The following is an 8,621-nucleotide window of genomic DNA, read 5'->3' as shown; positions in this document are numbered from 1 at the left end:
CTCCCCTCACAGGGAAGAAGAGACCTTCTTCCCCCCCGCCCCCCACCCTGGACTCACCTCTCCGGCCAACCAAGCGCTCCTCCCTCTTGGCCGCCTCAAAGTTCAACAGCTCGTAGTTGCGTCGGCAGAAACGATCCACTCCGGCCTTCCTGTACTGCAGGAGCTGCTTATCTCCGTTCCACTTGTCCGCATCCGCCTTCCCAAACGCCGTGATGGCCACGTGTTTCCCGAGGTCGCTGTCGAAGCGGACAAACTCCTGCCGGTCGTACATCACCCTGAACAGGTACCGCACCCGCTGCGTCCCGTTGAGGAAGAGGCACTCGGACTTCCACTGGACCAGGAAATGGGCTGCGAGGAGGAGGAGGAGGAAGGCCGTCAGGAAGGACTCCAGGGCCCATCGCTCCCAGCCGTCAGTAGAGGAGGAGGAGGAGGAGGGTCCCACGCAGGAAGGGGGGGTGATGGAGACGCCCCTGATGGGAGACGCTCCTGGAGGAGGGAGGGGGACTGGAGGGGGGAGGAACCAAAGGAGGAGGGGAGTGGCCTCCTTAAGGGACCCCCCTCCATCCTTTCCGAGGGGAGGGAGGGCAGGCAGAAGCTCCACTGGTTGAGCAGATCTTCTCTCTGCAGGAAACGTTGGATCTCCAGGGGGAGGAAGGGTGGGGGGAGGGCTGGAGGGAAGACCTCCAAAGCCTCAAATCTGAGATTCAGAAGAAAAAGCGAAGTTTCTGCAGAAGCCAAAATTCTTTGGCTCTTTTTCCTTCTGGGGCTTCAGGTCTGAAAATGCCTCAGTTTCCCTCTCTCGCTTTCGCTTTTCCTTCCCTGCCTCTTTCCAGGCAGCCCACTCCGACCCAGACAATGGGGGGGGGAGAGGGGCCCGGTTGCGACTCCCACCTCGGCTACAACCGGGGAACAAGGGAAGGGTCCCTCTCCCTCCTCCTGGGGGGGAAATACGGGTACGGAAGAGGAAGGAGACCACGCAGAGATCGAGGCTGTTGGAGGCTCTGGGGACCCACCAGCTTCCTTCTCCCTCCGGGGGTCCTTCCCAGCCCCTCCTCCCCCGCCCAGCCCCCTCCTTACCGGGGGTCTCCTTCCCCCCTTCGCTTCCGGGGATCCGGCCCAGCGCCCCCACCAGCAACACCAGGGGGAGCCCAGCCAAAGCCATGGATGCCGCCCCACAAGCGCCCGCAAAGAGAGGCGAGAAGGACGCGGAGGCTCCCGGCCCCCAGGAGGAATCGGAGGGTCTGAACTGGGGAAGGCGGAGTTTTCCCTCACTTCGGAACTGGGAGCGTCCAGAAAGAGCCGGAGGACCAATGAGAATCCTCCCTTCTTGGAGCGTCATCGGTCTCCGGGCAGAGTCTCCCTTGACTTCAGCCGATGCAGGAGATAGTTCGGCGCAGAGAGAGAAGCGGAGAAAGTGGGAGGGGGATCCTTGCAGTCTTGAGGGGCTTCATTAATCTCGGGGGTCTTTCCTGCCGGTTCCATGCAGGAGGGGCTTGGGTGGCGGAGGGCTTCGGTGGGGGGCGACGGGGAGAGGGAGGCTCAGAGGCTGGAAGGGACCTTAGAGATCTTCTAGTCTGACCCCCTGGCCGAGGCAGGAGCCCTTATCCCACTCCGGACAAACGGCCGTCCAGCCTCTTCTGGAAATCCCTCCTGATCCCTTCCAGGTCGGATCCCCCTCGGAGGATCCCATTTCCCCTCCCAGGGGGATCCCCCTTCTCCGGGCTTCTGTCAGCTGAGGGTCGATCCCTGGAGACGCTGCCCCACTCCGGGATCTGCTTCTGGGATCCCAAGTGAGCGAGGGAGAAGATCCCCAGGGCAGGAGGGGGACTCCGGTCGCTCTTCCCCCAAGAAGGGTCGCAAGTGGAGTTTCCCCCCACCCAGAGCCCAGCCAAGACCCCCGATCCCCGCTTCTCTTCCGGCCCAAGCCCAGAATTCAGGGAGGTTCCCCGTCTGAGCAGCGGCTCTTCCTCGGCCCCCCTCCCCAGTTCTCAGCCGGAGGACAAAGGACCCTCCCCGCAGTTTCCCTCCCCTGGAAATCTCCCTCTCACACATACACCACACATACACACAAACACAGTTTCTTTCTCCAACCCTCATCAGCTGCAGAGGCGCTTCGGTTCCGCTTCCCCAGCCTGAAGCTTTGGGCTCCTCCGAAGCGGAACTGAGGAAGTGGCCAGGATCCAGCAGGCAACGAACCTCGATTCTTCAGGGATTGTCCTCCTCCGCCCCATGGCTGAGTCTCCAGGTGCGGGGATAGAATAGAATAGAATAGAATAGAATAGAATAGAATAGAATAGAATAGAATAGAATAGAATAGAATAGAATAGAGGCATTGGGTGCCAAAATGGGGCAGGATCTTCCTCCAGTTGTGGAGAGAAATGGCTGAAATGGCCGGGTGCATGTAGGGGGTGTCTCAGGTGCCCCCCAATGGCTCCCCACAAGTGCTCAGGGAGGACCCTGCCTGCTGGCATTCTGCTCCTTCATGGGGGCTTGAGGGGAAGCAGAGCAAGGAGGCCTCTGAGCAGGAGGGGGGGTCCTTCCCCTCCCTGGATCTGCCCTCCCTCCCGCCAAACCAGTTCTGGCTTCAGACCCCCAAAGGAGCCGGGATGGTGGATCCAGAGGAAGCAGAGGGAGGAGCCTCCTGTGGGGGCAGGGAAGAGGAAGAGGAGGAAGAGGAAGGAAGGATTCCAGGGTTTTCTTACATCTGAGGTTTATTCTTTCATAGCAAAGGGAAGGGATTCATAAGAAGAATAATGTTGATGAAGCTGCTGTGGGTTCAAAGCCAGGAGAGATGAGGGGGCTAGAGTGACAAGTCAGTCCAGCATCCTAGGGGACAGTCTAGATGGTCTCCACCCCTCCCTCGCAAGAAAGGGAGGCCCCCAAAGGAAGCTACCATCCTCCTCCTCCCCCCAACCTGCCACCTTCAGCCTCCATTTCTCAGAGGTTGCAAACAGGACAAAGAATCATCAGCTACTAAAGAAAAAAATATCCTTTGCATCAGAGAGCAGGATTAATCCATGAGGCTGCAGAAAAAGAGACAGGGAAGAAAATTAGAATATAAAGAGATATTTTTTGTGTAAATAACATTTTTTTCTTCCCTTTCAGCCCCCCACCTCCAAAGGAGGCCCACACTGCAGTGGGGTGGTTGACAGGCAGGGACAGATAGAGAATCGGCCCATTTCAGGGAGGAAAAGTCTGGGATGCTTCACATGAACAAAGAAGATGGGGCTAGGATGGGGGTGGCGGCAAAGGGGGGAGCCTGGGGTGGCCAGAAGGGGGGTCAGGAAGAACAGCCTGTCGAGGTTCCAACTAGTGAACCCAAATGAGTCTCCATGGGGGGCCAAGAAGGATCATCTCAGACCGGGAGGGGGGGCTCCAGTTTATGGCAAAGTTTTGGAGGGAGTTCATTAAGGTGATAGGTTTCATCATTCTCAAGGACGCAGCTCCGCCTTCCATCCGAGTACGGATGGACCTTCAGAACGAGCTAATGCAATGATAGAACAATACCTGAGTTCATTATTTATTTATTTATTTATTTATTTATTTATTTATTTATTTATTTATTTATTTATTTATTTATTTGATTTGCCAATTGTTTACAAGATAATAAGTATAAGTGTATACATAGTTGTGAATATATGAAATGGGTACATATAAGAAAAATAAAAGAATAAGAGAAACAATAGGACAGGGACGGTAGGCACGATGGTGCGCTTATGCACGCCCCCTACAGACCTCTTAGGAAAGGGGTGAGGTCAATAGTAGACAGTCTAAGGTTAAAGTTTTTGGGGTTTGGGGAAGAAACTACAGAGTCGGGTGAGAGTATTCCAGACATTGACCACTCTATTGCTGAAGTCGTATTTCCTGCAATCAAGTTTGGTGCGGTTTACTTTGAGTTTGTATCTATTGTGTGCTCTTGTGTTGTTATGGTTGAAGCTGAAGTATTCATTGACAGGTAGGACATTGCAATGTATGATTTTATATACCATGCTTAGGTCAGACCGAAGACGGCGTAATTCAAGGTTTTCTAGTTTTAGAATTTCAAGTCTGGTGGCATAAGGTATTTACAACGAGTAGAAGAGTGGAGAACTCTTCTTGTGAAATATTTCTGGACTTTCTCAATTGTGCTAATATCAGATACGTAATGAGGGTTCCAGACTGATGAACTGTATTCGAGTATTGGTCTAGCAAATGTTTTGTATGCTCTGGTTAGTAGTGTGATATTACCAGAGAAAAAACTACGTAGGATTAGGTTAACAACTCTTAATGCCTTTTTGGCTATGTAGTTGCAGTGGGCTCTAGCACTTAGATCATTAGAGGTGAGTATTCCAAGGTCCTTTACAGAGCTTGGGTCATCAACAAGATCTTGACTATTCAGCTTGTATTTTATTTTCTGATTTTTTTGCCAATATGTAAGACAGAGCATTTATTTGTTGAGATTTGGAGTTGCCATTTGTTTGACCATTCAGATACATAGTCAAGGTCTTTTTGTAAGGTAGCAGTATTGTCTGTGGTATTGAACAGCTTTACATCATCAGCGAAGAGAACGCAATTGCTCTTAATATGATCACAGAGGTCGCTTATGTAGAGTATGAAGAGAGTTGGTCCTAGAACACTGCCCTGGGGGACACCACTATTGACAGGTACTGGATTTGATAGAACGCTCCCGATTTTGACCATTTGTTGTCTGTTTGACAGGAATGCTTCTATCCAGTTATTCAGTTGTCCAGAGATACCATAGGATTTTATTTTTAGGAGTAGTTTGTCGTGTACCACTGAATCAAAGGCTTTACAGAAGTCTATGTAGATTGCGTCTATTGCTTTGCCCTGGTCGCAGTTGTGTCGTCCATATGTTTTTGCAGTGTAAGAGTTGCAGATTACAGGATAGTTTTTCTGAAACCAAATTGTTTATTGGAGAGTAGGTTGTTTGTCTCTAAGTGGAGGATAATGGATTGGTTAATAATTGATTCCATGACTTTACAGGTGATGCAGCATAAGGAGATTGGCCTGTAATTTTCAACTAGGCTTGGGTCTCCTTTTTGAAGATGGGGATGACTGTGGCTTGTGACCATAGGTTAGGCAAGGAGCTGGTCCTGAAAGATTTTTTCAAAGATTATGCTTAGAGGTTTGGCTATGGCAGTGGATAGCTTTCTTAAGAAGTAGGCACATATTCCATCCGGTCCAATAGATAGAGATGGTTTTAGATTGCGTAGTGATTTTTCGACATTGTCTTCTGTGAAATCGATATGTATTAGATCATTGTTGTTATCTGTGGTACGGCTAGGAAATACTGGGCATGATCCATTGCTGTTTACAAATACTGAGCCGAAGAATGTGTTAAAGATGTTGGCTTTAATGGTGTCGTCATTGCAGTCTTTACCATCAGGTCCTATCAAGGGAGGGATGGACCTTGAGTCTTTTAGTTATCAGCTATCTAGCTGGGAAGATCTCCCAGAATGGGTGGGTTGCTTACAAAATGGGGGGAGGGGGGAACTTAATAGAATAGAATAGAATTCTTTATTAGCCAAGTGTGATTGGACACACAAGGAATTTGTCTTGGTGTAAATACTCTCAGTGTACATAAAGAAAAGGTACATTCGTTAAGAATCAAGAATCATAACATACAACACTTAATGATAGTCCTAGGGTACAATCAACAATCAAATCATACTAGGAAACAGTCAATATATATCGTAAGGATACAAGCAACAAAGTTACAGTCTTTTTTTTTTTTTCAAAAACAATTTTATTGATTTTCTACAAACAAACAAGACAAACAAAACATTAAAACATCAACTCTCTTATGTACGTACAGTGTGTCGGTTGGTTCATCGATTTTGTGCATTCATTTCGTAGTCTCAATTGCAGTTATATTACATAACAACTGATATTGTCAATCCAAATTTATATATCCTAATATCGCTATTAATAAATCATTTGACTATACTTTTAATCATTCATGCTTTATGAGAGAACAATACTTTAAACAGTTTATTCTATAACAAATCATATAATCATACCAAATCTATCCTAAAAAACACTTTATAGATATAATGTCAAATAACATAGGCAAAAGAAAAAATAAAAGTATTCCTTGCTATCTAACTTTCTAAATATTCTACTATCGTATTTTGTCATCCAGCCACTGATAAAAAAGATCCCAAATTTCATAAAATTGTTTATCCTCTTGCTCTCTAATTTCAAATGTCAATCTACTCATCTCAGCACATTCCAATATTTTCTTAATAATTTCTTCCTGTGATGGTATTTTCTCATTCTTCCAGTTTTTAGCAAATACAATCCTAGCCGCTGTTAACACATTTACAATCAGGTATTTCAAATCTTTACTATATGTATCCGGTAAGATTCCCAATAAAAAGAACTCCGGTTTCAAATCTACATGTTTTTTTTGTCATTTTTTCCAGCCACATGCGAATTTTAGTCCAATATTTTTTAGCGTCCTCACAAGTCCACCACATATGGTAATATGAGCCAGGTATCTGATGACATTTCCAGCATTTTTCAGATTTGTTCTTGAACATTCTTGCTATTCTTGTCGGGGGAAAGTGCCACCTGTAAAACATCTTATACAAATTTTCCTTATATGCTGTTGACATTGTCATTTTATAATTTTGAGACCACAATTTTTGCCATTTCTCTAAATCAATCCCATATCCAAAATTCTTCCCCCAAACAATCATAGTTTCTTTAACTTGTTCTTCTTCTAATTTAATGCCCAGTAAATAACCATATAATTTTTTAATCACCTTCTCATCAGTACCCATCAAAATCTTATCTAGATCAGTCTGTTTATCATAGAATCCCTCTGTTTTAGAATCTTCATCATACCTTGAATGTATTTGCGCATATGAAAACCAATTCATCTTTATACCTTGTTCCTCTAAACTTTGTATTGATTTAAGTTCACCCTTTTCATCCAATAGTTCCCCATATCTAACTGTTTGTTCCTTCTTATAAATTATAGGATAGGAAAATAGTCGATAACCAAACTGGAATTTTCAAATAACATTGTCTTTTTATCTTCTCCCAGTTTAACCACAAAGACTCCCGTATATAATGTCTTCTAAAATAGCCCTGTGTTTTAGTTCCCTTATACCATAAAAAAGCATGCCAACCCAACAGCAAGTCATGACCTTCTAATGTCAACAATCTAGTCTTTCTTAATGTTATCCATTCCTTAACCCACATCAAACTTGCAGCTTGATAGTACAATTCCCAATTAGGCAGACCAAAACCTCCTCTAATTCTAGCATCTTGCAAAAGCTTTAGCTTTATTCTCGCTTTCTTACCTTGCCATATATACTTCAACATAATTTTATTTAAATCATCAAAATAGTCTTTTCCGAGCCTAATTGGTATTGTTTGAAAGAGAAATAGGATTCTAGGTAAAATATTCATCTTAATTGTTGAAATTCTCCCTATTAATGACAATTGCAAGTTTTCCCATTTCTTCAAGTCTATAGCTATCTGTTGTTTAAGTTTAATATAATTATTCTCTTTTAATGCGCTACATCTTGCTGTCAAATGTATCCCCAGATACTTAACCTTATTCGTAACTTGGATTTTCAGCAGGTCTGCCAGTTCTTCTCTTTGTCTCAGTAGCATGTTCTTTGTCAAAATCTTTGTTTTGTCTTTATTTATTTTCAAACCAGCCACCTCACCATATATCTCTATCTTTTCCAATAACTTTGGAGCTGTTTCTAACGGATCTTCCAAAATAAAGACTAAGTCGTCAGCAAAAGCTTGCAGTTTAAATTCTTCCTTTTTAATTTTCATTCCTTTTATGCCTTTATCATCTCTAATATTTCTATTCAACACTTCCAAAGTCAATACAAATAGCAAAGGAGATAGGGGACATCCTTGTCTTGTGCCTTTTCTTATATTAATAAAATCTGTAAATTCTCCCTCCATCATTACCTTTGCTGTCTGTTTATTGTATATGGCTTCTATTGCTTGGACAAATTTTCTGGCAAAACCCATCTGTTCCAATAGTAATAACATAAATCTCCAGTTCACGTTGTCAAATGCCTTTTGAGCATCTAGAAATATCAAAGCCATTTGCTTTTCAGGATGTGCCTCATAATATTCCAAAGTATCCAAGATTACTCTCATATTATCTCTAATTTGTCTCTTTGGCAGAAATCCATTTTGATCTGGGTGAATAAAATTATTTAAGTATTTTTAAGTCTTTCTGCTAAAATTGAAGCAAAAATTTTATAGTCTGCATTTAATAGAGAAATAGGTCTATAGTTCTTAATTTGCAGTGGATCAGCCTCTTCTTTTGGAATAAGCGTAATATAAGCCTCTGACCATGTTTTAGGTATCATCTTCTTTGACATAGCTTCATTCATAACTTCAAGCAATGGAATGCTCAATGATTCTTGAAATGTTTTATAGAATTCTGCCGGAAGCCCATCTGGACCCGGTGCTTTCCTATTATTTTGTTTCTTAAGTGCTTCAGTTAATTCCATCATTGTTATGTTGCTTTCTAGCATTTCTTCAATCTCTTTAGGCACCTTCGGTAGGTTAGCATTCTGTAAATACTGTTTAACTTTTTCTTCATCAATATTCTCTTGTTTATATAGTTGCCCATAAAAATC

General features: G+C 44.2%; 1 pseudogene; it reads right to left on the bottom strand.

The window, feature by feature from the left end:
- LOC113430988 (SLA class II histocompatibility antigen, DQ haplotype D beta chain-like) overlaps window positions 1–1,243 on the bottom strand; it is a 17,138-nt pseudogene extending 15,895 nt beyond the window's left edge.
- Between the last annotated feature and the right edge of the window lie 7,378 nt (window positions 1,244–8,621).

Source organism: Notechis scutatus, chromosome 2, assembly GCF_049901735.1.
Source record: "Notechis scutatus isolate UNSWTSFEM ecotype Mainland chromosome 2, rNotScu1.2, whole genome shotgun sequence".
NCBI lineage: Eukaryota > Metazoa > Chordata > Lepidosauria > Squamata > Elapidae > Notechis > Notechis scutatus.
This window is presented reverse-complemented; position numbering and strand designations above follow the sequence as displayed.